Here is a 27,761-nt window from a genome sequence, read left to right on the forward strand (position 1 = left end):
ATCTAGAATTTTTAATGTTGATTAAATGATGTGGTAGGATACTTTTAGGAGTCATTCACTGCATCAGTTACAGCAGTGGTGCCTGAACTTTTCCTTTTAAAAAAGAAAAAGTCTGTGTTTTGAGTAGCTGTCTACCCTAACATGTGTCTTTGTTTTGTTATGCCTGTGTCTCTAAACTCCCAATGCTCTATAAACTCATAGTATTGCTTAATAGATATTCACCCATTTGCCTGCAGCTGCCGGAGTTGATTTCTGTTACTTGCCAGTAAATGTATCAAAGTAAATACAAATAGACTTCTGATGCTCTGATGATTGGAATTACCTCCTGTTACTCAACTGTATTTCATATACCTGTCTCTCCCTTGAAAGCCCAGATTTTTGATCCAAAGCACTTACCTTTGCCATCTCTAAGAACTTAGTTACTAAGAAAGATAATTTACATAACAGGGAGTTTTGGCGTGGGATCATGGAGACATATAGAAGGTCATGATGTAATAATGCCATGCTCTTCTTTCTATGATCTATAGTTAAGAAAATAGACATTTTGTGGATTTGTCTGAGAAGTACCTAGGTTATTTCTACATCTTCTGTTTTTAAACTATTTGTAAGGGAACTGTACATATGGATGAACAAAAATTTATTTTGATAATTTCTTAGTATTATCCTCGTACTTATCACTTTGGATTTTATATTACATTCTGTCTTATAGTACCACTATTTATAATGTACTATATAATACATAGTATTTTATGATTAATTTATACATGTATTATTTAGTATAAACATATAAAGCTATTCTATATTAACATTATAGTGTAAGCCTATAAGGATTTTCACTATTGAATAGTTGTGTTCTGTAGACGTTAAAGCCTTTAGAGTTTAGTTCATCATATGCAGTTAGTAAGCAATTATTGAATACCTCATTTGTATTGATATACTTATGTGTATATGATGACCTTCCCTTGTAGGCCTTGCCTACAATTTGTGTGCTCTTTGAAAGAACACAAAAATGAAATCAAAGGCATAGGCAATAAATACCCTTGAAGAATTTATGTGTTTTTCAGTTATTTGAAAATCATAGCAGGTCATGTTTCAGAAAAAAGAGAACATCTTGCGTATGAACATATGAAATGTGTATGTATATATGTGTACGTGTGTATACACATATATATGTATATACACATACACACAATTACATATGTATAATGTATATTCATGTATACACTCACTGATTTTAAATAGTATAATTTAAAAAATTTATGTTGCTTTCTGGACCAGCAATCTTTACATTGGAAAATGTTTTTTGACCTTTTATAAAATAATTGCAATACCATGATACACACTTTAGTTTGAAATACTGCAAAGGTCATTTCCTTTTTGACATTTGCAAGAAGGGAACAGTTCTGGAAAAGAAAGGGATTTTACAAGATGAAGTAGAAAATCGATAGAGAATTTGTTCTTTTAACTGGAATGCTTACCTTTTATTTCCTGATTCCTACTCAATTCATTTGTACACAAAGGGGAAAAATCACAAATTGAAGACAGATGGTTCATCTGCAGTGAAATGTAGTTTTGTGATTGTTGATAAATAAGAAAGGAAAATTATCTTGGAACAATTATTCTTGAAACTACAATGACATGGAAGGTTGTGGGATGGGATGTGGCTCATATACTCTGTTGGGTTCATTTTGATTGAAACCCAAAGTACCAAATAATTGTTGATCTTTGATTTGTTTGTGATTTAGAAGCAAAAATGACAAATAAAGAATGCTTACGAGTAACTGATTAAACAGTGATGGCACTTGCCAAATCCAATGAATGTCAAGTACATTTCAGTTCTGCTCTATCAATAGCCTACCATGGATAAAACAATGTTTACTCTGGGAATAGACCATTAGAATCACCAGTTGATTGTGAAATATTCCATTGACTTTGGCAGATAAGAAACCTGAATATTATAATCTTATTTTTGGTGCAGGGGATTTAGGATCCTCATTATGTTTTACTTTAATTGGTTTTAGTGCAGTGCCTTGTACTTGAAAGCATAAAGCTCTAAGCAAACATTTTTTTCACTGAATTAATGAATGCATATGAAACCAGTTCCTATTTTCTGAGAACATTATCGAGAGGAGCTGGAAGTAAAAGGAAGAGGTGTTCCTTCCTTTTGGAGGTAGATGGAGACAATGGGAAAGTTACCTGGGTAAAGTAAGATGGTAAAAACATAGCATGCAACTTGATAGATATGTTCTTGAATTCTTAAATAGGTTACCTGAGCAAAATATGGTTTTTAGTTTTACTGTTGGATTCTGTCCTAGGGCAGACCTAGGCTTTGTATGTTTTAAAGAACTAAGGGTAAGAAGAGCTGTGTTTGCATTCTAGCTCTACTCTGACCTTTCCATGGGACACAAGGCCTGACCTTAAACTCTCTTATTCTCAGTAGTATTCTAAGACCTGTTGGATGGAAGAAACATTAAAAATGGTATTTATCAAAGGGGTCAGGATTCAGGATAGTAAAGTCAGCCCCAGCACATATTCAAAATCTTTGAAAATGAAGTTACTTTCATGGGAGTACCATATATATATATATATATGGTATGTGTGTGTGTATGTGTATATATATATATATATATATATATATATATATATATATATATATATATACACATACACACACACACATATATATACATACCAGGCTTATATATATATAAGCAAATAATCTCAAAGTACCCTTTTAGCAACAGAAACATATAGCACAGGCCAGACACTGCTTGTAATGGAAAACACTAGAGGGATGTACATTCATGATTCTTTTCTCAAGAATAAAGAATTCTATATAGAAGAGTCCTGTAATCAAGGCACTGTATTCTGATAATGTTCTTTTCTATAAAATAAGAAGTGGGTGATATCACCACATACAGTCTTCTCTGAAGGCAAAACCAAAGATATCCAAAGCTTGAGAATGTTGCGAGGTACTATATACTGTATATAAGGAAATATTTACATATAATTTGCATTTTAGTATTTGTTTTCTCATTCATCCTAGCTCATTTTCAGTAGGCACGTATGCCAATAGGGCTGTATTTGTTTATGGCTGTCCATTATCTACTGATGGTACTGGTACATAATAATTGCTTAATATTTTGAATAGCATTTCTACTTCCTTCCATCCACACATTAGTGAATACTTGTTTGTTGATGGTTTACTTTGTGCAAGCAGTATAATTGGTGCTGGATTTAGAGTGGTTGAAAAAATAGATACCAGATATAATCCTGGCTTTCATGGAGATCACAATAAGATGTGCCAAGAACTATACAAAGGACTTTGCATTCATTAGCTTTTTAGCCTTCCCAACCCCTCTATAATGTCAGTGCAGCTATTTACTTCAATTTACTACTGAGGATACTGAGGCATTTACCCAAGGTCACACTAGTTTCTATTTATTAAAGACTTGCCTGTTGCTGAAAATGCCTTAAATAGAATATTAAAATTAGTTCCTATATTATAATAATCTGATAACCCATGTTGCATTTAGAAACCTTACGAATTTGGGGTGTCTGGGTGGCTCGGTTGAGTCTCTCACTCTTTTTTTTTTTTTTTAATGTTTTTTTATTATATTATGTTAGTCACCATACAGTACATCCCCAGTTTCCGATGTAAAGTTCGATGATTCATTACTTGCATATAACACCCAGTACACCATGCAATACGTGCCCTCCTTACTACCCGTCACCAGTCTATCCCATTCCCCCACCCCTCTCCCCTCTGAGGCCCCCAGTTTGTTTCTCATAGTCCATAGTCTCTCATGCTTCATTCCCCCTTCTGATCACCCCCCCTTTCTTTATCCCTTTCTTCCCCTACCGATCTTCCCAGTTCTTTTTTTTTTTTTAAAGATTTTATTTATTTATTTGACAGAGATAGAGACAGCCAGCGAGAGAGGGAACACAAGCAAGGGGAGTGGGAGAGGAAGAAGCAGGCCCATAGCAGAGGATCCCGATGTGGGGCTCGATCCCACAATGCCGGGATCATGCCCTGAGCCAAAGGCAGACGCCTAACCGCTGTGCCACCCAGACGCTCCCCCAGTTCTTATATTCCATAGTTGAGAGAAATCATATGATAATTCTTTCTCTGCTTGACTTATTTCACTTAGCATTATCTCCTCCAGTGCCATCCATGTTGCAGCAAATGTTGAGAACTCGTTCTTTCTGATAGCTGAGTAATATTCCATTGTACATATGGACCACAACTTCTTAATCCATTCTTCTGTTGAAGGGCATCTCGGTTCCTTCCATGCTTTGGCTATTGTGGACAATGCTGCTATGAACATTGGGGTGCATATGGCCCTTCTCTTCACTACGTCTGTATCTTTGGGGTAAATACCCAGTAGTGCAATGGCTCGGTCATAGGGTAACTCCATTTTTAACTTTTTAAGGGACCTCCACACTGTTTTCCAGAGTGGCTGTACCAACTTGGATTCCCACCAACAGTGTAAGAGGGTTCCCCTTTCTCCACATCCTCTCCAACATTTGCTGTTTCTTGCCTTGTCAATTTTTGCCATTCTAACTGGCATAAGGTGGTATCTTAGTGTGGTTTTGATTTGAATTTCCCTGATGGCTAGTGATTTTGAACATTTTTTCATATGTCTGTTAGCTATTTGTATGTCTTCATTGGAAAAGTGTCTGTCCATATCTTCTGCCCATTTTATGATTTGTTTATTTGTTTCTCGCGTATTGAGTTTGAGAAGTTCTTTGTAGATCTTGGATACCAGTCTTTTATCTGTAGCATCATTTGCAAATATATTCTCCCAATCTGTGGGCTGCCTCTTAGTTTTTTTGATTGTTTCCTTGGCTGTGCAGAAGCTTTTTATTTTGATGAAGTCCCACAAGTTCATTTTATCTTTTGTTTCTCTTGCCTTTGGAGATGTGTGATGAAAAATGTTGCTTTGGCCGATGTCGTATAAGTTGCTGCCTATGTTCTCCTCTAGGATTTTGATGGATTCCTGTTTCACATCGAGGTCTTTCATCCATTTGGAGTTTATCTTTGTGTATGGTGTGAGAGAATGGTCAAGTTTCATTCTTTTGCATGTAGCTGTCCAATTTTCCCAGCACCATTTATTGAAGAGACTCTTTTTTCCACCAGATGTTTTTTCCTGCTTTATCAAAGATTAGTTGCCCAAAGAGCCGAGGGTCCATTTCTGGGTTCTCTGTTCTGTTCCATTGGTCTATGTGTCTGTTTTTGTGCCAGTACCATGCTGTCTTTGTGATCACAGCTTTGTAGTACAGCTCAAAATCCAGCATTGTGATGCCCCCAGCTTTGTTTTTCCTTTTCAACAGTTCCTTGGAGATTTGGGGCCTTTTCTGGTTCCACACAAATTTAAGGAATATTTGTTCCAGTTCTTTGAAAAATGTCATTGGTATTTTGATCGGGATAGCACTGAAAGTGTAGATTGCTCTGAGTAGCATGGATATTTTAACTATGTTAGTTCTTCCAATCCATGAACATGGAATATTTTTCCATCTTTTTGTGTCTTCCTCAATGTCTTTCAAGAGTGATTTATAGTTTCTAGAATATAGGTCCTTTACATCTCTGGTTAAGTTAATTCCAAGGTAACGTATGGTTTCTGGTGCTATTGTAAATGGGATGGATTCCCTAATTTCTTTCTTCGGTCTCGTTATTCATGTATAGAAATGCAACTGATTTCTGAGCATTGATTTTGTATCCCGCCACGTTACTGAATTGCTCTATAACTTCTAATAGTTTGGGAGTGGCTTCTTTTGGGTATTCCATATAGAGTATCATGTCATCTGCGAGGAGAGACATTTTGACTTCTTCTTTGCCGATTCGGATACCTTTTATCCCTTTTTGTCGTCTGATTGCTGTTGCAAGGACTTCTAGTACTATGTTGAATAATAGTGGCAAGAGTGGGCATCCTTGTCGAGTTCCTGATCTTAAGGGAAAGGCTTCCAGCTTTTCCCCATTGAGAATAATATTTGCAGTAGGCTTTTCATAGATGGCTTTTATGAGATTGAGAAATGTACCCTCTATTCCTACACTCTGAAGGGTTTTAATCAGGAAAGGATGCTGTATTTTGTCAAATGTTTTTTCGGCATCAATTGAGAGGATCATATGGTTCCTGAGTCTTTTCCTGTTGATATGATGTATCACACTGATCAATTTGCGAATGTTGAACCACACTTGCATCCCAGGTATGAATCCCACTTGGTCATGATGGATAATCCTTTTAATGTACTGTTGTATTCTATTAGCAAGGATCTTGTTGAGGATTTTGGCATCCATATTCATTAGGGAAATCGGTCTGTAATTCTCCTTTTTGAGGGGGTCTTTGCCTGGTTTGGGGATCAAGGTAATATTGGCCTCATAGAATGAGTTTGGTAGCTTTCCTTCTGTTTCTATTTTTTGAAATAGCTTTAGGAGAATAGGTATTATTTCTTCTTTGAATGTTTGGTAGATTTCCCCAGGAAAACCGTCCGGGCCTGGAGTTTTGTTATTTGGAAGGTTGTTTATCACTGATTCAATCTCTTCATAATTAATTGGCCTGTTTAAAAAAATCAATTTCTTCCTGTTTCAGTCTTGGTAGTTTATAGGTTTCCAAGAAGGCCTCCATCTCTTCCACATTGCTTAGTTTATTGGCATATAGCTGTTGATAAAAATTTCTAATAATCCTTCCAATTTCAATGGTGTTGGTCGTGACCTCTCCTTTTTCATTCATAATTTTATTAATTTGGGTCCTTTCTCTTTTCTTTTGGATAAGTGTTGCCAGTGGTCTGTCAATTTTATTGATTCTCTCAAAGAACCAGCTTCTAGTCCTGTTGATCTGCTCTACTGTACTTCTGGTTTCTGCTTGATTGATTTCAGCTCTAATTTTGGTCAACTGCTTCCTCGTGCATGAATTAGGCCTGTCCCTCTGTTGCTGTTCCAGCTTCTTGAGGTGAGAATAAAAAAACTGCATTTTAGATTTTTCTATTCTTTTGAGTGAGGCTTGGATGGCTATGTATTTCCCCTTAGGACTGCCTTTGCAGTATCCCATAGGTTTTGGACCGTTGTGTTTTCATTCTCGTTGGTTTCCATAAATTGTTTAAATTGATTTTTGATTTCTTGGTTTATCGAGTCATTTCTGAGCAGGATGGTTCTTAGTCTCCAAGTGTTTGAGTTTCTTCCAACTTTTTCCTTGTGGTTGAGTTCCAGTTTCAGAGTGTTGTGGTCTGAGAATATGCAGGGGATAATTTCAGTCTTTTGGTATCAGTTGAGACCTGTTTTGTGTCCCAGAAAATAGTCTATTCTTGAGAATGTTCCATGGGCATTAGAATAGAATGAGTACTCTTTGGTTCTGGGGAGTGTTCTATATATATCTATGAGGTCCAACTCATCGAGTATGACATTCAAAGCTCTTGTTCCTATGTTGGTTTTCTGCTCCAGTGCTCTGTCTATTGCTGATAGTCGGGTGTTGAGGTCCCCTACTATTAACGTATTTTTATCTATGTGTCTCTTTATTCTGGTTAAGAGTTGGCTTGTGTATCTTGCTGCTCCCCTGGTTTTGACTGCTCCCCTCTAGTTTTGACTGCATTTGGCTCATAGAATTTTTAATTTCTGCCAAATTCGCTCTCATTTCCGCCCTTAGAGATTCTATATTCTCATTAACATTTTTGTTAATACTTTTTTCAAGTCTGCACACCATCTTGACCATTGTTACTCTGAATTCCATTTCTGATAATTTGGTTATATCCATATCCATTAGTTCTGTGGCATATATATTTATAATTGTCATATCCACTTGTTGGATACATCCTTTAAGAATAATATAGTGCCCTTCTGTGTCCCTAGCTATAGTCTTTAGTTTAAAATCCAATCTGTCTGATATGAGAATTGCTACCCCAGCTTTCTTTTGAGGTCCATTGGCTTGAAAGATGGTATTCCATCCCTTTACTTTCAGTCTGAATGTATCTTTAGGTTCAAAATGAGTCTCTTGTAGACAGCAAATGGATGGGTCCTGTCTTACTATCCAATCTGCAACCCTGTGGCATTATGGGACCATTTAGGCCATTTACATTGAGACTGATTATTGAGAGAGATGATTTTCATGATGCCGTGTTGCCAGTAAAGTCTTTGTGTCTATAGATTGTGACTTTCTGTTCTTTATCACTCTTGGGGCCTTTTTACTTTTATAGAACCCCCCGTAATATCTCCTGTAGGGCTGGTTTCGTGGTTACGAAATTGGTAAATGAGTGGCGATTCTGGAAGGTCTTTATTTCTCCATCAATTCTGAATGACAGCCTTGCTGGATAGAGGATCCTTGGCTGCATGTTTTTCTCTGAAAGAGCTTTAAAAATGCCCCCCCCCAACCCTTTCTCTCATTCCAGGTCTGTGTAGACAGGTCTGATGTAATTCTGATACCTTTGCCTTGGTACGTGAGAAATTTCTTTGCCCTGGCCACTTTCAATACTGTATTCTTGGATCTAATATTCGTGAATTTCACTATGACGTGACGTGGTGTAGGTTTGTCATGGTTGAGCTTGGGAGGGGTCCTCTCTGCCTCTTGGACACGAATGTTTGTTTCCCTTGCTAGATTAGGGAAGTTTTCAGCTACAATTTGTTCAAATATCTCTTCTAGACCTCTGTTTTTCTCCACCCCCTCGGGGATGCCGATGATTCTGACATTGGAATGTTTCATTGAGTCAGTAATCTCCCGTAACCTACATTCCTGAGCGTGGATTTTTTTGAGCCCAGATTCTATTTTAGTTTTTTCTTCTACTAACCCATCCTCCAATTCGCCGATTCGTTCTTCTGCCTCATTGATCCTGGCCGTCAGAGCCTCTAGTTTTGACTGCATTTGGCTCATAGAATTTTTAATTTCTGCCAAATTCGCTCTCATTTCCACCCTTAGAGATTCTACATTCTCATTAACATTTTTGTTAATACTTTTTCAAGTCTGCACATCATCTTGACCATTGTTACTCTGAATTCCATTTCTGATAATTTGGTTACATCCATATCCATTAGTTCTGTGGCAGAGGCCACAGACTCATTGTCTTTTCTTTGCTGGGGGGGACTTCTCCTTCTCGTCATTCTTGTGAGGTTGTGGGGTTGTCCAGAGCCCAAATTATTGACCGGGACCCAGGCCGTGTGCCCTTGTTTTATAGGGATCTTAGGGATGTGGGCTTCTTGATTTTTCAGCCTGCCTTCTGGGGGAGGGGCCTGCCGCGCCGATACTCAGGCAACCCTGTTTGGGTAGAGTCTCCATGTCCCCTGTGAGGGGGGATGGGGATGGGCACCCTGTGAGCCGGTATTTCCAGGCTTTTGTTCTCTACGGCTTTCCCTGGCAGTTTGCTGTGCCTCTTCTGAGAGTCAGAGAAGCAGTGGCCGAATCTCAGCCTCTGTCTCAGAACAGAGGCATCGCGGACGTTCTCCACTGATGTTCTGGCCACTTTAACTCTGTTTCTGTTGGTGCTGCTCAACCCTGCAACGTCCAGGGATGTGCACCCCAAACCCGGCGTCCCAGCCTTCACTTCCAGGGCCGGCGCATCTGTGTCCTTTGTGTTTCTAATACCTCCAGCCACCCCCCGTGTGCTCCCGGAGCTCCCCCTCTCAGTCTGGATCCAGTGAGCACACCGGAGTCGGAGTTCTGGAGTTCCGTGAGAAGTCTGGTGGCGCTCACTCCTGGCTCACGGTCCCAGTCTGCTCTCTCGCGGGTGCCGTCAGCGAGTCAGCCTGCTCCCCCAGGCAGGTGGCTACCGCTTCCCGGCGCCCGAACGCGGTGGCTCCCTCCCCCTTCCATTTATCTTCTGATATCTGTGTGCGGTTTCACGGCTCCCCGCTTCGTACCTCAATACTCAGCGCTGGAGATGTTCATTTGTAGAGATCCAGATGTATCTTCCTGCGTCTCAGGCTGATTCCGTGGATGTTCAGGCTGGTCTGGTACCTATCCAGCTCGACTCAGGGGACCGGCTGTAAAAGGGGTCCCCTACCCCTCTGCCGTCTTAACTCCGAGTCTCTGACTCTTGATTTCTGCTCAGGTCATGATCCTGGGGACATGGGTTTGAGTCCCTCCCAACTCCCTGCTGAGCAGAGAGTCTGCTTGGGATTCTCTCTCTCCCTCTCCCTCTGTCCTGCCTCTGCTCATGTAGTCTCTCTTTCTCTCTCCCTCAAATAAATAAATAAATCTTTGTGTGTGGAGGGAACCTGTGAATTCAATATCCAAGTCTTACTCCAAGTGATTTTTTTAGGAAGTTCCAGTAATCCAGGGTTGATCTTTGGGCATGGATGAAAAAGGGTCTGCACTCCTAAATGATGCCCCTGAATCTAATTTCTCTCTCTTGAACTCAGGTCTATTTCATTGTGCTGACTCATTTCCAGAGAGGGTCTGGGGATGATCACATGTCAGACAGAGGTACCTGGGCCAAAATGTTTCCACTGTCAGTTCTGGAACAAAAAAGTGGTGGTTTTTTTTTTTTTTTTTTTTTTTTTCCTGGTATTCTTAGCACAGATCCTAGAATTTAACCTGCCTTTTTTAAAACTGTCCTGATTTGGGGGCGCCTGGGTGGCACAGCGGTTAAGCGTCTGCCTTCGGCTCAGGGCGTGATCCCAGCGTTCTGGGATCGAGCCCCACATCAGGCTCTTCCACTATGAGCCTGCTTCTTCCTCTCCCACTCCCCCTGCCTGTGTTCCCTCTCTCGCTGGCTGTCTCTATCTCTGTCGAATAAATAAATAAAATCTTAAAAAAAAAAAAAAAAAAACTGTCCTGATTTGAACTGGCATGTTCTTATCCTCCTTCGTGTGAATTGAAATTGTGTGCGTGGGGGAGGGGCATTCCCAACAAAAACTGAGGATGTTTATAGACGCAGAATACCTTCTTCACAGGCAAACATAAATGAACACTATACGCATAGTGTATCTGAGGTTCATTCCAGGTGACCTCATGCCCCTTCCAGACAAGTCCACTCTGGAAGTCTTTACCAGCCGTTGGTACTCAGGAGTGACCTAATCAGAGCAGTAGAGAGAGAAGACACACTTGAACTTTGGACCACAGGAAGTTGTAATCAAATGCACTGTCACTTTAAGTAATTGTCAAGGTATTTAAGGCAGACCTGAAGCTTCCAGCCCGACCCCTCTTAGCTGTTACCGTGGTGAAGTACAACTGCCCTTACTTCTTGCTCCCTGAGGATTCTCTCAGTCGGAGTCTGCTCTCCCTAGGCCTCTTCAGGCTTGAAAGGCCAGAGAATTAATGCTTAGCCAGCAATCCCCTGGTGGGATGAGCCTGAGATACGTGTGCCACCCTGACCCCCAGCTTCATCCCAGTGGGGCTAAGATCCAGTTAGTTGACATGAGGATGTGCATTTTGTAGGCTGTCTTACCTTCTCTGCCTCACTTCCTTGCTCCTCTCTTAAAGTCTATCAGGGTCACCTCCCAGATGAACCGCTTGTCCTCACACTATCATCTTGGGATCTGAACCTGATCACATAGTCAGTGGTCACGTAAGACCTAGGTTTTTAAATATGTTTTGCAAAATACTTACCTTGCATTGTCATAATCTTTTTTTTTAAGTATAAAAAAGTAAGGGGGAGAGAAATTCATAATTCCCAGGAATCCACACAACATGGTTTTATAATTAATGCAAATGCTATACCTTTATTATTCTATTCTATAGATAGAAAATTTAAATAGTATAATCAGATAAAAATTTAAAGATTGAGTTCTATCTTCTACTCACAGTTAATTACTGTGATTCCTCTTTTGAAAAGGCAAGTATAATGAGAGGGGAAAAAAAGAGAATGAGAGAGAAATCACAAAGATTTTGATGTAGAGCTGGATACTATAAATAAATAAGTTTCTTTAAACTCTGCTGCAAACAGTAATTCTATCCCTGAATACTTTTTAATACAATAACTAGTAATTCATACAAGTATGTTTAAATGATATTGTTTTGGCCACTGAGTATGCCATGGATTAATTTGGTTAACTCATTATTTAAGATCCACAAGAGGTCTTTTCTAATTGAGAACATTGACTAGTACTGAAATCAGAATCATAACTTCTCAGTGGATAATTTTATTCTCCAAAAGGACAAAATGTTTATAAAATGAGCTAAATAAAAAGATAAAAAATTGGTAGATAATTTTTGAATATTTCTATTTATCAGGTTAATTTGTTTTTCTTAACTAATGGCATAAAATCTAGAATGTAAACATGCAATTAGTCATTTGCTCTTTAAGTATTATTCAGAAAATAAGCAACTCTGATTAAAAAAAAAAACCCAAACCTCTTACTAATTGTAATGAAAAACATATTTTAATAAAACACTTGTAAAATATTTTAAGAGCTGAATATAGTTTTTGGTTTAGTTATCCTTTAACATTTTTTTTTTCAAAACAAAACTTTTGTTCCATTTGATGATATTTGATTTGACTGCCTGAATTGTAATTTACTAAGATAAATCAATATATAAGAAAACAGTACCTTAAAAAAAACTATTCTTTAAGCAGAGAGATAAATTTACACACACACAATAAACACATTTTGAATCAATGTGTATATATTTTAAATAGTTGCAAAAGCACCCATACATCTCTTGACATTTTTCTCTATGCTTAAATTATCATAGATGACCAATTTATCACTCTTTTGTTTATTATCGATTGTTTCTGTTTTATTCATTCTTTGAAAAAGTAATAGATGCTCATGGTCTGTAATTTGAAAATACCATTCGGTAAACAAAAATTCCTCTCACAACCTGCTCCTTGGCGCCCCAGTACCATTAGCAAGTGGCCACTGATGTTCTTAGTTTTTTTTTTCACCCCCAGAAGTTGTCTAAGCATATACAAGAGTGTAGACGTAAGAGGCCTTTAGCATGTAACACACCTGTTAATATACTATACTGCTTTTTTCACCTTTTTCTTATCATGTATCTTGGACGTTGTACATCACACCATGGAAATTACTCAGTTCTTTTCAAGCACTGGGTAGCTTAGCACTGTGTGAACATGCATTACTTATTTAACTAGCTCTTTGCTGGTGAATATTTTTGTTATTTCTAATCCTTTTCTGTCATTGAGATATTGTGATGAAATTCTTCAACATACATCTGTGAGTAAATCTTTTGGATACATTTGTAGGAATGGAATTGTTAGTGAAGGCATATGCATTTCAAATTTGTAAAGATACCATGGGGTTGTCTTCCATGGTAGTTGAAACCATTTATCCTTCACAGTAATGAAAGGAGAGCTTGCCTTTTCAACTATAACTGATGTGAAGATTTATTGAACTTTTCCAAAATCTTTCCCAATCAGGAAGTTTAAAAAATGACAACTTGTGGTTTTAATTTGCAGTTCTTATGAGTAAGGACTTTTTTCAAAGGTTTAAAATTACTTGTATTACTTTTCTTTCAGCTATATTCCTATCATTTACTCATTTTATTCTACTCAATTTTTAATATATTTTTGTTTTATAAGAATCATTTATATATTAAGAAAACAAGCTCTTTAGTATTTGGTGGAAAATAGTTTCTCCCAGTTTGTCCAGTGTCTTTGGCTTTTTTAGTATGTGTATATGTATATGTATCTTTTCCCAAACACGGAAAAGTTTTCCCCAGGTATTTGAGTCCATCAATCATTTTTGAAAATTGTTTTTGATCCATATTTGAAAAGCTTTCCCACTTTGAGATTATTAAGAAAAACTTCTCCAGTGTTTTTTTTTTTTTTTTTTTTTTTACTTTAAATTGGAACTGGGGTTCCCTCCCAGATTACAAGAAGACACAGCACTTCTCAACAGCAGGCTCCCTTGTCCCTAAGAGTCTTGACTGGTAGCAAGCAGCTAGGGTTGATTTACCGCTCACCTCGTAGGGCCTGTAGGGCCTGGGAAGCTAAGTTGTTGCCATACCAATATTCTTAGTCCAAGAAAATTTATAGAAACATCCAGATTCACTGTGAAAGCTGGCACAATGCAACTGAACTGGAGAATTGGAGAAGAGAACGAGGGCACATCAAAGTGGCCTAAGTATGAATTTCTAAGTTTCAGTTCCTGGGAAAGAAGCATGACATTAATTTAGACCCAAAATAGGGAGACAAGGTTTCATTCAGAATAGAATTCAGAAAATGAAGGTTGAGGATCACCCTCGACAGTGAAAGTAAGCCACTCTGCTGAGGACAGAGACCCTGTTGAGAAAGAAACATTTCAATCCTGCTCCAGAAGGGATAGGCTCTTCAAAAAAAATAAACCTGGACAAAGGACAAGCCATGTTACAGATTTGTCCCAGAAGAAAGGAAAATCAGGGGCGCCTGGGTGGCTCAGTTGTTAAGCGTCTGCCTTCAGCTCAGGGCGTGATCCCGGCATTATGGGATCAAGCCCCGCATCAGGCTCCTCCGCTGGGAGCCTGCTTCTTCCTCTCCCACTTCCCCTTCTTGTGTTCCCTCTCTCGCTGGCTGTCTCTCTCTGTCAAATAAATAAATAAAAATCTTAAAAAAAAAAAAAAAAAAAAAAAAGGAAAATCAGCAGGTTCCTTGAAACAAACTAGTGTCAGCCTCTAAGAAGAGCCCAGGCCTGGATGCAAGTAGTCTGTTCTTGTGATAGTAGAGATACTATAGGTCAGCACCAATGTCTGTCATGAATCTGACCCTATAGAGTGGGCTGAGTCTAAGGTGTGGACGTCAGGCAAAAGAAGACAGTCAATGCAAAGAGGTTCTTTAGGTCTAGGCAGAGCCTAGTAGCTAAATTTGCTGTGATTGCAGGTCCCTTTCCTTTCTTTTGCAAAGCAGAGCATCAAAGGCCAATCCTCAGGGTCTGAAATTCCTGAGGGAGGAATAAGCAGGTCAGATACAAGTCCAGACTTCCTGCAAACACTGAAGTCAAGAAGCAACAACTGTGTCCAAGGCATCCTCCTTCCATGCCTCTCAGAGAGCTGGTTTCCCTGCACATACAGGAGCCTCAGGTATCAGGTTCCTCAAGCTTTCTATGCCACTGCCCTGGGCAGTGTCTTTTAGGTTGTATCAATTTTAATCTCTCTGTAAGTTCTCATCCCTCTACCCTCTACGAGAAAGAAGTTATTTCAAAGAAATATTTCACGCCTTATAATCAAAACATGCTATGCTGGAAAATTCTGTGAAAAGAGTGGTCCTTGTTTTCAATAACCCAGAATATTTTCCTTTCCAATATATTTGTTTCTTCTAATAGATGAATGGTGTCTTCTATCTCTGCCATGCCTTGAAGTCAAGATTTAAAGTATCCACGTAGCTCAATCATAAAGAAGAAAGGTGCTAGATTCAGCTCCTGTGGAGTTTCTTTTTTGGCTTCTAAAAGGAGACCCTGCTCATGGAGGGACATTGCAGTCACTACCATCCTGGGTTCTATTATTTGCACCTGCTCTGATATCCTATTTTTAAAAATACAGAGTATATTCATAATATGTAATTTGTCTCTAGGGAGGAATAAAAAGGGACAATTACTATTAAAACCTTAGATCTTTTGAAATTAAAAAAAAAAAAGAAAAATTGATAAAGTTTAGTCCCACACCCTAGATCAAGAATTCCTTCTCCTGTTCTCCACATTCCTGAACTCTATACAGCTTCAGGTAGACAGGATTATGCTGGCTTAAACAGGAAGGAGCATACCCCATCAGAGCTCCAGGAGACCTAAGAACGTAGCCTCACATATCAGAAGTGTGGGAGGCAAAGACTTGAATTCTGAAGATAGGGAAAAAAATCTATGTTCCAGATTCTCTGTGTGAGTAGCTGGCATCCCACCCAAGGCCTCTTTTCCTTCCTGAAAAATTATTCTGTATTGCTATCAGTAATTTACAATTTACAGAGCTGTACAATAGCTCCCATAGAAACAGAATCCGATAACACAGAAAGATTTGCTTCAAGCAGTGTATAATTTCCACTGAAGAATAGAGTTTTCCTTATGGTTTCCTCCCTTATGATTAAAAACAAAACAAAAAACCCTCATGAAAAGGTTATTTTATTTGGTCACAAAATAAGGCTACTAGTCTTACTAGGTTTGACCTAGTTATTTACATAAAAGCAGAAAGAGTGCTAACTTACCATACAGGCCTTCTTAAATTTGCTACACTGGATGTTTTCATAACAAATCTCAGATTGGGCTTTTTAAATCCCTTATTATTTGCTATTCTGAAACTAGGAAGACAAACCCAAGAAATTCTCTCCACCAGATTTTACCCCCATTTTATAGATATTTGAGAAGTTCCTTTCTTCTCAAGGTCTCTAAAATATCCCAAGGTTCCTAACCTGCCTGGAAGTGACCTCGCTTTCCTCCTGTAGGGCTGGACCCTATAAACTAGATACCAGACCACTTTTTCTGGGAAGACGTTATAAGAATTGGTTCCATAAAGTGCTTTAAAAGTGGCTGGTCAACCCCAGTTATAGGAGCATCGTTCTTGGACATGACATTTTGGGCAGGTCTTTGGTTACATAACCAACATTTCCAATATGTCCTGGAAAAAAGGAGGACAGATTTTTTAAAGAACCTATGGAAATAACTATACTGCCATGAAAAGTTAAAGATATAAATAAAGTTGCTGAATTTCTGGGTCTCAGTGAAAACGTTATCATTTTTTGAAAGTTTCAGTTCAGCCTACCTATGCAGTCTATTAAATTACTTGTTAGGATTTACAGATCATTCAAAAACAAAGGCTTAATGTATTCGTGTATATGTATAATGCATATGTATGCATATATAATATATGTAAAAGTATGCAGTATAAATACATATGCATAATATATACAGTATATAATAATACATATTTAAATAAATATATTAACGTTTATATATATATATATATATATATATATATATATATATATAAACCCACCATCTCTCAACAATTCATCCAGTCCTATTTAATTCTTGTTTCACTGGATCTTGGGTCAGCAGTCTCATGAGTGCCTCTGCTTTCTCATGACAGAGTTCTGGAAATTCTTACTCAGTAGCCCTGTAGGGTATTAAAGTTGTCTAAAGGATGCCATTAGAAGTCTGTACCCAAGAGTCTATTCTTTGAAGTATCAATTGTTTGAAATACATGGCACAGTCCTTTTTCACAGAGCTCTGAGATAGTCCTTCTTTGAGTAAAACAAGAACTCGGGCTACAGCAGCAAAACAATCAGGGAAGGATCAAAGTAAAACAAAAACTGTCTGTAGATGCAGAGATTTAAAATGGCTGTGGCTAAATTATTACTGATAATTTTCAAAAGTGAAAAATCTGATAAGAATTCATAACAAGACTAATACAACTGACAAGAAAATTGGGTTGATGCTGTGACATGTGGGGAAATAAAAAGATAATAAGGTCAGTCCCCCAAAAAAGTTTTAGACAAAATGTCTATAAGTACAATGATTAAGGTTATTTTCAAAGAATACAGTGAATATTACATGTATGCTATAAAATGAACACTTTTTGAAAGAAAAAATTGAAATAACATTATATATATAGATAGATATACACAGACATACAGACACAGACACACACAGACAAAATATACCAAGTTTTCAGCAAGAATATACCAAGAACATATAACATATAGAGACTATAAAGAGGCTCAGTGTGTCTGAAGTGAGTCTTAAATATCTGTATTAAAACAACAACAGCAAGCTCCATTTTTAGTATTGATGTACATGGTCAACTTGAAAATTAATGGTCTAGAAGATGTTAAATCCAAATTAAAGAAGTGAGGTTACAGCCATAAAAGCATTTAAGTTTTTATTTAAATTCCAGTTAACACACAGTGTAATATTAGTTTCAAGTGTAGGATTTAGTGATAAGACACTTCCCTACAACACCCAGTGCTCATCATAGCAAGTGCACCCTTTAACACGCATCACCTATTTAACCCATCTCCTTACCCACCTCCATTCAGGTAACCATCAGTTTGTTCTCTATAGTTGGGAGTCTGTTTCTTGGTTTTCCTCTTTTCCTCCCCATGTTTGTGTGTCTTGTTTCTTAAATTCCACACATGAGTGAAATCCTATGGTATTTGTCTTTCTCTAACTGACTTCTTTCGCTTAGCACAATAATCTCCATCCACATCCTTGCAAATGGCAAGATTTCATTCTTTTTTATGGCTGAGTACTATCCCGTTGTATGTATCTACCACTTCTTTATCCATTGATCAGTCATGGACATTGGGGCCGTTTCCATAACTTGGCTATTGTAGATAATGCTGCTATAAATATTGGGGTGCATGTATCTCTTTGAATTAGTATTTTTGTATTCTTTACATAAATACCTAGTAGTGCAATTGCTGGATCATAGGGTAGTTCTATTTTAAATAATAATTTATGGCTGCTAACACCAGATTGCTTTTGTCTAATATCATCAATCAAACCACCATGAAGAGTCTCATAAATATAGAAAACCTTAACATAACTATTTCTTACTATATATTTCAATGTTTCTGTGGTTTAAACATACTATAGAAAGCAACGGCACTGAATAATTTATGGAGACTTCCATGAAACATGCCATCTCTAAGTTAGTTATATTAATAACATTTTAACTACATAAATTTAACCTATGGAAGGCTGAGCAGGTTTTCCATTTTATAATTCTTCCACTGAAACTCATAAATAGTAATATATCAAGTATGCTAATTATTTCTTGCATATTTAAAATATGCTAAATATTTCTAATTATTTCTATGTCTTTGTATAAGGTGAAAAAAATAAATGTGATTTTCTGGGGTACTTCTGGGAAATATCAAAGATAGTTTCAGCATAAAAGCCTAAAATCTTTATTTTATTTTACATTTAAGATTTGTATTCGGGAAGCCCAAATCAAATTTGTCTGGTAATTAAAAAATTTAACTTAAAATCATAAGTACCTGAAAAATTGTAATTGGCTACACATTTGAAAGTAACAGTAAAATACTTAAACATAGGACATAATTAAACTTAGCTACTTCATAGTTAAGGAAGCTTTATTTACTTAAATAAACAAGGACTTAAAGTCAATATAAAGATAATTATTTCAATAAGGTACACAATCTGTACTATCACAGCAGATTGCACAGAAAAGGAGAACGACCCTTCATTTTTGTAGGTGAGGGCAATAAGCAACAAACCAAGGAAACAAGCCAACAAAAATTGAATAAATTTGCTAAGATTTTAATCCATTTTATAGCTTCCTGGACTCATGCAGTAAATTAAGGCAGATTAAATTTTCCAATTTTGTCTGTCATTATGCTCTTTCATAGTCGGGAACAAACTGATACTTAGGACAGATCTCAGGGTATCTGTGAGCTCAGAACTAACTGTAAAATTACTAAGATGTTATAAACGTTGATCACATATCATTGCTATCTTCAAATGAATCAATAAGCATTTAATAAATTTTTTAGTTTCAATTTCCAATATAGTAAATATCTCTAATTTTAACCTACCTACTCATATAAAGAAATGTTCTTTGGGATCCTCAATAAGTTTGAAGAGTATAAAGAAATTTAGAGAGCAAAAACAGAAAAAGGTTCAAATCCTGTTTATGATTGCATTATTCAGGAGAAGAGATGATGTGGATAATTAAGAACTATGTTGTCATACTCTCTATTTTAGCAGATTTGCAGAGCTGATAAATACATGGCACAATTTTCCATAGCTACTAACAGCTGTTTTATGACTTTTTAAAATGACAGAAATGGTAAAATGGGGAGGGAGGGAACACAATATATTCACTAACACAAAGATGCCTTATGTAGCATATAAAAATAAGAAACTAAAGCATTTAAACTTAATATGTAGTGATCAATGTTTTTGTATTTTATTGTTACTTAGAAATGATCTAGTCATCTAATATCAATTAACTTAATATCTGCTCAGAGTTGTAAATACCTTAAGATCTTGAAAATCATGTTCAATTGGACATACAATAATACATAATTACTATTGAGATAAAGTTGGTCATAATAATGATTCAATTTAGTTAAGTACAAATTTATACCTTTCATTATCTTGAATATTAAGTATAAATTATTTTAGCTTTACCCCAATTTTAAGCTTGTATTATAGTTAACACTGGTAAATTAGAGAAGACATAGCTGTTTTATTTATTTATATTTTTAAAGATTTTACTTATTTATTTGAGAGAGGGAGAGAGAGATAGAGTAGTAATGGGGTGGAGGTGCAGAAGGAGAGGAAGAAGCAGACTCCCCGCTGAGCAGGGAGACCAATGCAGGGCTTGATCCCAGGACCTGGATCACGACCTGAGCCAAAGACAGACGCTTAATGGACTGAGCCCCCCAGACCCCCCAGTGTAATTGTTTTATTAAACCAAATTATCAACTAATCTTTTTTGCCAAAGATTTACCTAAATTATCTAAGCTTAGATTCTTTAAATGTTTCTGAGTTGGTGTTTTTAAAAATAATTTCTTAGTCTAGTATATTGAAAGTATTAGAAATCAAGCTTCCTTATTTTCTTAGGAATTTAGGAATACTGTATGTATATATGTCCTTATTAACCTCTATAAGACAATCATAACAGTGCCCCTTTATTTTAATAGTTTATAATCTGTCATTACTAACTAGCAGTAGATTATATTCTATATTTTTATGTATGTATAAAATAGAAAATATTAAATATAGAATGAAAGATAATTTTTTCCTGAAACACTGACATATTGACATAAAGATCTAGAACTTATACTTTCATTTCTAAAATTCAGCCATGGCTCGACAATAAACACTGACGCACAAGAACTCACTGGTTCAGACCAAAAAGCTCTTCTCTTTTCAGTGGGCATGAAATTCTTAATTGATCTGAGCTCAAAAATGACAAACATAAAAAGACCAACCAAATAGATATTCTGTTGTTACCCACGCAACAGAGAATATATCCCTTATAATTTATTTATGGAGAACATCAAATAACCTATTAACCAAAACCAAATAAAAAATAGAAACAAAAAACAAAAAAATAGTTGAGAGGAAAATTAAAATTAGAATAACAGAATCAAAAGAGTTCTGCTTTAGATTCTCTTCTGGAATGTACCTGGGCACTTTTCAAGCGATGTAGTTTACCTGGCTCTGTCAGATTACCATGAGGCACCTCAGTGGAAGACCTTCAAAGTTGTTAAAAATAACTTTTAAATTAAAAAAGGGATAAAATAACAACTCTCATACAATTGTAAAATGAACACGTTAAATATTTTACTCACAATGTAGTAATCAGACATGTTATAGTATGTTTAAAGGTGAATTCAAAAGAACAGAAACATTTATAGACATAAATGAGCAAATGGACACAATACTATCTTTTTCACAAGGATGTGGGGGGTGGGGAGAGAAGGGGGGTGGTCGCTCCACTCTAAATAATTTATTTGCACGTCTACAGACAAGGTTTATTTTGTACTTAGTAGTTAACGTCAACTTCCAGAGTTGTGAAATAGCTCCTATGGAATCAGGATCAGGAAGTGTTGAAAGTGTGCTACAGTAAATGTACAGTTTTCCACTGGAACACACTTTTCCCCCCCATCGCATATTCAAGTAGCACTCAGGTTACTCTCCAGGCATGGAATAAACTGGATTCAAAGCTAAGGTCAAGAAAACTGAACCCTGGTTTGGACTAGGGTCTCACCCACCAAAGGATAGTCTGGATGTTAAGTGATTCAGAAAAAAGGGACACTTTTCTACTTTTTATTTCCTGAAAATAGTTTTTTTTTTTTTTCGTGTTAGAAAAAGTTGCCAGAATCCCCAGATGCAGAGCCGGGTGATATTGAATGAGGTTATATTTTTGGAAGGTATTGATATCTAAACACAGGGCTGGCTGGAGTAAAGCATCACAAGAGGGAGGTACAGCTTGAGGATCTTTAGTAACTATGGTGTTAATCTGCCTGGAAAAAACTTGGAGCTAAGCATGCCTCTCTTCCCCATGGAGTCTCTGCCCACTGTCTGGTTTTATGCCTTTATTGTAGGGAAAGGGAACACCCAGACGTCAATGTTGGAAATATTTAGCTTGCTGAAATTACTGCTGTACAGTACCAAAGGAAATGTGAGAGAGAATGAGGAAAAGATTGTTATGAAAAAGAACAAGGAGGAAAAGGATCAATTCACTGGTTGGAAGGAATGGAAATATCCCCATCTTCCCTAGTAAATACTCTCAGCTGGGATCTTCATGAGCGTGGTGTAATGATGATTATAAATAGAGCAAGATTTAGGAGGGTATTCAAACCCATTCCTATAGGAAAGACTTGCTACAGAGAGATCCATGAAGGCAGAGTGGTCAGGAATGGTTATGGGATGGGATCATGGATGAGCTCACGGGTGGTGAAGAGGCCGTCCAAGGAAGCAAGGTGCATGTCAGAGAGAAAAGCACTGAGTTAGGAATTAAGGCAGCACTTTTTGGAACAATCAAGAAGGAAGTCCTATCAAACTGAGGTAAAATTTGCTTCATAGAAGTGAGAAGATTACTACTGAAGGAGCCAGCAAACATTGGTTTGGGTTCCTGCTCTGTCTCTTACTTGTTCTGAGAACTTGGGCTAACCTAACTGAGCCTCTGTTTCATTTGTAAAATGGAGATACTATTTTATTATCCACAACAATTCAAACATAACCCCCAATTATTTTTCATTAGTTTACTTATAGGAAAAGAAACAAAGTCAGTAGTATTTAGAATAAAATAGAAAACATAAACTAACAATTTTTGTTAGGGATTAGAACATAAAAGAAAGAGTTTATTTTAGAAAGTCAACTTGTTGCTTCAAGATTCCTATATTCCAATCTTAGGAATTCTTTTATTATAATTTATATGTATATGCATATTTATATATGCAGTTATCACATGGCTTAATCCCTCAGTTCCTTAAAGTAAGACAACAGTCCTCTTATCTGAATGACCTTCCTTGGTTGACCATCCCCACCTTAAACAGGGCATTCAACTCTCTAGGTCCCTCATTCTGGTTTATTTTACTTTAGATAAACACCATCAACTGAGAAATTGTGTTCATTTATTTATCACTGCTCCTACTCTGCTAAAATAGAACTCTTTCAACTCTTCTACCTGTTTTTGTTCACTGTTACATCCCTATTGCTTAGTTACTGGAAAATAATAGGTGCTCAAGAAATATACATTAGTCTCCCTGGTTTTGAGAAATCAAATATTATCATACAGTCTGCTTTAGAATAAATGACATTAACATTCAAAATATATTTTAGTTAATTAGAGAATAATGTAGGTAAACTATTTATCCAATATTAATGGAGAAAATTTCTTCCAATAAATTCCCTAAAAATATTAATAACAAGCATGTGCTGGAGAATAAAAGATTATGCTTTCTGATGTTCGCCCAGTTTTTGTGCCAGAGTAACAAATTAACTTCTTTTATAATGTGGAATATTTCTGCCTGAAGTCAGGTATGTTCTTTGCTTTCCTGAGATGGTAAATACAAATGATGTGTTTTGTGTATCCATTTCTCCCCTCCCTGACTTTTGTTTGGCTTGTACAGCCTTCAAGCACTTCTCTGCATTGTTTCTAAGTGTAATTTGAAATCAGACACTTTAGTTCTACCACTTTTCACACAGAATAAAAAATTTTATATTTTTATTTTGTATGTATTTATATATAAAATTTATATTTTATATTTATTTATATTTTATATTTATATATATACACCATAAATGCATATATATAATCTATTTATCTCTGTATATATATATATATAGGTAGATATCTTTCCCTTTCTCATTTCTCATATTGAAATGACAAATGAAGAGCAAATTACAGAAAGATACATATCGTATGATAATCTTTTGGCAAATTACAAAACAAGAAACAATACTATATATTGTTCCTAGAAACAGAGATGTGGTAAAGTATGCAAACATGGGTAAGTACTAAATTCATGACTGCGGTTGTTCCTGGGAAGAAGGGAAGGGTAATGAGGTGACAAGGAGTGTAAAGGGGATGCCTATCTCATCCTTAATTTATTTCAGATTGATAGGTAAGTAGATAGAGATGTGTGAAGTAAATGGGAGAAAATATGTACACTTGATGGTAGTTTTATGTAATGTTTGTCATTTTACCCTTGTACTTCTGTATAATTTAATGGCTTTTATAAGTTAAAAATGGTAATCATATTATTATATTTATTGAGGCAGAAAGTCAAAGCTTAGATTACAGTACTAAAAAATGACTTTTGTCCTTCTCAACCACCCTTTTCTGTCACGTGCAATATCCATTTAAAAGGGGAAAAAAGGTTCAGAAAGATTTATATAAGTATTAATAACATTAATAAAACCATGAAATGATTTCATCCCCCTATTATAATTGTTCTCATAATATGTTTTGTCACTAAAAATGTGAAAAATTATTAAAACATTGTCAAATAATATAAATGCCTTATAAAAATTAGAATACCACACAGCTCTACATTGTTAGTAGGCTCTAATTATCTAAGTGTATCTTCTGATATCCTCATATTATATATAGAAACAAACACCTGAGTCTAGAATATGTTTGATCTTTCCTCATGTCCCCTAGTGTCAATTACAATGAGATTCCACTCCATTTATTTTCACCAGAAGCACCAGAGAGGAAGTGAGACCTGTAGTCAGAACTTTCTGAAGGAAGGAAGAGCAAAGCTTTGTCTTTTCTTCATTAAAGGAGTAGATAATCCTTTAAATTCTGAAACTTGGAGTGAGATTAGTCTAACTTTACATCAGATAAGCAATTTAAAGTATTTGGAACTACATAGATTTTATAGTTGAGATTACTTTCTCTTTTTCTACAACTGAAGAAAAGGAAAGGGGAAAAAAGACTGTTTTCCTGAGAAATGGCAAATAAAACTGTTCCATGTTATCTTAAAGAAGAAAACAAAAAATTACACACATACGCACACACACACACACACGCACCTCAAAACTTATACATTTAGCTTATGTAGTAGACTGACGATGTTCACCAAGACGCTACCAGGAAAATAAAATTCCGTATGTAGAATTCTAATAAAATCTTAGCTCACAATTCAAAGAACTGCTCTAAGTAGCTTAAAACTTGCTTGTCCTCAAAGATATGTGGCAACAGTGTTCAAATTTACCAGAAAGAGACTGCGGTAAAATAGGGTAACTCTTCATACATTTTATGTCTACTATACTGCCAACATGTATGTTAGAATACGAAACAACTGTATTCATGTGCATTCTAAAAATAGTTTTTATAGCCTCTATGAATTGACCAGCAAAAGGACAGCACACTTAGGACTTGAGAGACTGCTTTCACACCATAAAATCAATTGTTAGGAAGGACATCCAAAAACTTGTTACTCCATAAAAGCAATGAGAACACTGGTAAAATTATCAAAATCAACTTTTCAGAGCTCTGGAAATTAACTAAATGCTTGGAGCAATCTGAACAGCCCCCAGAAGCAATTGATTCTTGGCAAGAACGGTGAAATTTTTGGTTTTTTAACTTGTCTTATTTTCACCCCTCTCTCTCCAACTTTTTAGTAGCTTTGAAAATCAACACTATGAAAACCAGCAGCCCAAAAGTCACTGGAAAGGTCAGGCCACATTTAGAGCTTCCCAAGAAATCCTGTCCACAGGGAGTTTTCACTATTTTACCTTTCTGGAAGTTCCTTGAGAAAGCTTCATTCACAGAGCTTGTCTTTATTTCACTTGACTTAGAGCTTGCTCAGGCAGGGATGAACCTTGAAAACATTATGCTAAGTGAAAGAAGCCATTCACAAAAACGTACGTGTTTCATTTTTTATGAAGATCTCACAATAGACCAATCCATAGAGATGAAAAGTAGATCAGTGGTTTCTAGTGGCTGGAATGGGGGAACTGTCAGTGACTGCTAATGGTTAGATGGTTTATTTTGGAGGTGGTTAACGTACTCTGTAATCAGTGATGATGGTTGTACAATTCTGTTAGTGTAGTCAAAATACTGTATTTAAAAGGGTGATTTTTATGGTATTTGAATTCTGTAATAGTAATAATAATATATAATATTACCGCAATGAGATACCATACCCATTAAAATAGCTAAAATTAAAAAAAACTGTCATACCAAACATTGGCCAGGATGTAGAGTCACTGATACTCTTATGTATTGCTGATGGGGGTATAAAATGGTAAACACCTTTGGAAAAAGCTGTTTGGAAAAACTCCTTGGCCTTACTCTAGCAGAATGAAAGCTTATGTTCACATAATACCTTGTATGTAAATATTCATGGCAGCTATAGCTAAATATTAGAAACAGGTCCTCTATCCATCAGCAGGTAAATCGGTGAAGAAAGGGTGGCATATCCTCGTCAGCAATAACAGGGAATGAATGATTGATATCCATGATCACATGAATAAAACTCAAAACGATGATGTTGAGTGAAAGAAGCCAGACAGAACAGGGTTCATACTATATGACTGCATGTGTGTAAATAATTTTGAATGCAAACTAATCTGTAGTGACAGAAGGCAGATCAAGATTTGCTGTGCTGTTGGGGCCAGGAGAAAGTAAAGGGGCAGGTATGGATTACCAAGGGGCACAAGGAAATATAGGGGAGATGATGAGGTTTTTTGTCCCAATTGTGATAGTTACATATATATATATACACACACACACACACACACACACACACACACACACATATATACACACACATATATACATCAAAATACATCAAAGTGTACTTTTAATATACGAAGTTACTGTATATCAGTTATACTTCGGAGAATGTCTAAAATGAAAAAGATTGCTGATACTACGTATTGGTGAGTATGTGGAACAACTAGAACTTTGCTACTCTGTCGGTGGGAGTATAAATAGGCACAACCAATTAGGACGATCACTTGGGGAAACTTTTCTGAAGTATCTACCTATGCTTAACATAGACATACCCTATGATCCAGCAATTCCATTTTTAACTATATATCTAACAGGAATGTATACGGAGGTTCACCCAAAGACCTATCCAAGTATGTTAATAGAAGTACCTTTTATAGTAATTTATGATTGACAATCACTTGAGTACCCATCAATAACAGAATGGATAATAAATTTGTGATATAAATATGCAAAGAAATACTATAGAGTAGTGAGAATTAAAGAACTATTTCTACCTAGAATAATGTGAACATAAAAGCAGAGCGTTTAGTGAAAGAAACAAATACAAAGAGTACATAATCCAGACTCCATTACTATAAATTTCAAAAACAGATATGGTGATACCAACAAGAATACAATTACTCATGTTCTGTCGAAATTTATCAGACTATATGTGGATAATTTTTGCATCTCTCTGTGTATATGCTGTGTATCAATGATTTTTTTTTCCTTAAAAATATCACACTTAAGAAATTCTCTCCGCATGCCTAGTAGTTCTCAAGACCTCAAGTATGTATATCTTAAAACCTTAGAACCACTTTCAATTGGTTTCCATTATTATGCCTACTTTTCGTTTAAGTAACTGATAACTAACTATCCTGAGCAAGACCACACAGCTGTTTTGCAGCCCAGCTGTGACTGTCCAGTTCTAGTTTGTGTGACCCGAAGCCCCATGTGCTCACCTACTGTACTGCATTGCTACAGCTCAAAATGGCTCTGCAGAATATTACAAGATTTTAGACTAATCAACACCTTCTAGTGGTGTTTTGTGTTTAAAATAATGGGAGGGTATGAATTAATAATTAGTCCAATAGTAGAGGCCTTAAGAACTCCAACAGAATCAGATGGAGTGCTTGGTCCTTGGCTCCATCACTGTGGAGTCTATAGCTAAGTGTGCGGAAGACCTGAACACCGGCTTGGAAGGTTAAAGGA

Source organism: Ursus americanus, chromosome 15, assembly GCF_024610735.1.
Source record: "Ursus americanus isolate L20-20 chromosome 15, mUrsAme1.1.p, whole genome shotgun sequence".
Taxonomy (NCBI): domain Eukaryota; kingdom Metazoa; phylum Chordata; class Mammalia; order Carnivora; family Ursidae; genus Ursus; species Ursus americanus.